General features: G+C 42.1%; 1 protein-coding gene across 1 annotated transcript in view; it reads right to left on the bottom strand.

The window, feature by feature from the left end:
- The window catches only part of APLF (aprataxin and PNKP like factor), a 233,533-nt gene that overhangs the window by 87,451 nt on the left and 143,930 nt on the right, over positions 1 to 2,152 (bottom strand). The window lies entirely within an intron of this gene.

The raw sequence follows: 2,152 nt of genomic DNA, 5'->3' as shown, positions 1-2,152 counted from the left end.
AGAGGACATGGAACAAGGGATATCATAGCTGTTGTCAGATGGATCTTGGCTCAAGGCAAAGAATACCAGAAAGATGTTTACTTGTGCTTTATTGACTATGCAAAGGCATTTGATTGTGTGGATCATGACAAATTATGGACAACATTGAGAAGAATGGAAATTCCCAAACACTTGATTGTACTCATGAGGAACCTGTACCTTGACTAGGAGGCTGTAATTTGAATGGAACAAGGGGATACTACATGGTTTAAAATCAAGAAGGGAGTGCGTCAGGGTTGTATCCTTTCCCCATACTTATTCAATCTATATGCTGAGCCAATAATCCGAAAAGCTGGACTACATTAAGAAAAATGTGGCATCAGGATTGGAGGAAGAATCATTAACAACCTGAGATACGCAGACGATACAATTTTGCTTGATGAAAGTGAGGATGACTTGAGGCACTTACTGATGAGGGTTGAAGAATACAGTCTGCAGTATGGATACGTCTCAATTTAAAGAAAAGAAAAATCTTCACAACTGGGCCAATGAGCAGCATCACAATAAATGGAGAGAAGACTGAGGCTGTCAAAGAATTCATGTTGCTTGGTTCTACAATTGATGCCAATGGAAGCAGCAGTCAGGACATTAGATGACGTGTAGCATTGGGAAATTCAACCGTGAAGAACTGTTTCAAGTGCTGAGAAGCAAGGATGTCTCCTTGAGGACTAAGGTGCGCCTGACACAAGCCATGATATTTCTAATTGCCTCGTATGCATGTGAGAGCTGGACCATGAGTAAGGAAGACTGAAGAAGAGTTAATGCTTTTGAGTTGTGGTGCTGGCGAAGAATGCCGAAAGTACCATGGACTTCTAAAAGAACTAACAGATCTGTCCTGGAGGAAGTGCACCCGAAATGCTCCTTGAAAGCGAGAATGGCCAGACTTCGTTTCACGTACTTTGTTCATGTTGTCAGAAGTGACCATTCCCTGGAGAAGGATGTTACGCTTGGTAGGGTGGAGGGTCGACGAAAGAGGGGAAGGCCTTCAACGAGATGGATTAACATGGTGGCTGCCATGATGGGCTCAAGTATAGCGGGGATCATGGAGCTGGCGTGGGATCGGGCAGTGTTTCATTATGCTGTGCATGGGGTCACTATGAATCGGAAATGACTCGATGGCACCTAACAACAGCAACAGCCAAAGCATAAGCTCTAAATGCAATGTTTGCAATTTTACTTCCAAAACTGTATGGAGCTAAAGGCCAACTCTAGTCCTGATTTTTATCCCTTCTGTGAGCCAGACTTTCATTTTTGACTGCCTCGCAGACACTTTTCATAGATGTGACACCATCTACCTCAAACCAAGCAAGTTCTTCTCTTCCTTTCTCCAACTGCCAAACCTATTGCTTACCCTGTTTTCTGAGAACCTTAAGAACATTTCCAATTCCCCGTCCTCAACATCCTGTCAGTTATCAGGTTCTGTCAATGGTATCTCCAAAATGTCTCTCACATCTGTCCACCTCTAATATCATTGCCCCCATACTAAACGAAGTTCAGTCCTTCATTTACTGTAGCCTCCTATGAAAACCTATTAGATGGTCCCTGCCTTCATCTTACATATTGTTGCTACCATCAGTCTCCACTCAAAACCCTTCAAAAAGCCTCCGGAGCCCATAAAATACAGTCCTAATTTTTTTAGTTTGGCCTTCAAGCACCATACTTTATTTATTCCCCAGCCTGTGCTCGGTAGCCTCCTCATGACATCCATTGACACACACACATCCATGGGTACATGCACACAACACTAGCTGATATGTTTCCTGCCACTGTCCCTCCACTCACACTGACACTTCTACTTCTTATTAACCCCACTTGCTTATGCCAATCATCTTTCAACATCTAACTCAAAAATCTCCTTCAAAAGAGGCTAAATGAGCATCTCTCTCCTTCCTGAACATTGTCCAGATGCACATTTTACATGAAATTGTATACTATGACCAGCCAGGTCAAGATATCAAGTATACTCAAGACTATGACAGAAACTTCCAAAATAACATCTCCTCACCAGCTTTCAGGAATAACATAACTTTTGGTAATGTCCCGACAATTTTATAGAGAACATCTGGATCTTTTCATATTGTTATAGACTTTTAAAAAATGTTTATTGTGATTA

This window comes from Orycteropus afer, unplaced genomic scaffold (genome assembly GCF_000298275.1).
Source record: "Orycteropus afer afer isolate SDZICR_OR568_19922 unplaced genomic scaffold, OryAfe1.0 scaffold00065, whole genome shotgun sequence".
Classification (NCBI taxonomy): domain Eukaryota; kingdom Metazoa; phylum Chordata; class Mammalia; order Tubulidentata; family Orycteropodidae; genus Orycteropus; species Orycteropus afer.
The sequence above is the reverse complement of the archived record's forward strand: the minus strand, read 5'-3'. Positions and strand labels throughout refer to the sequence as shown.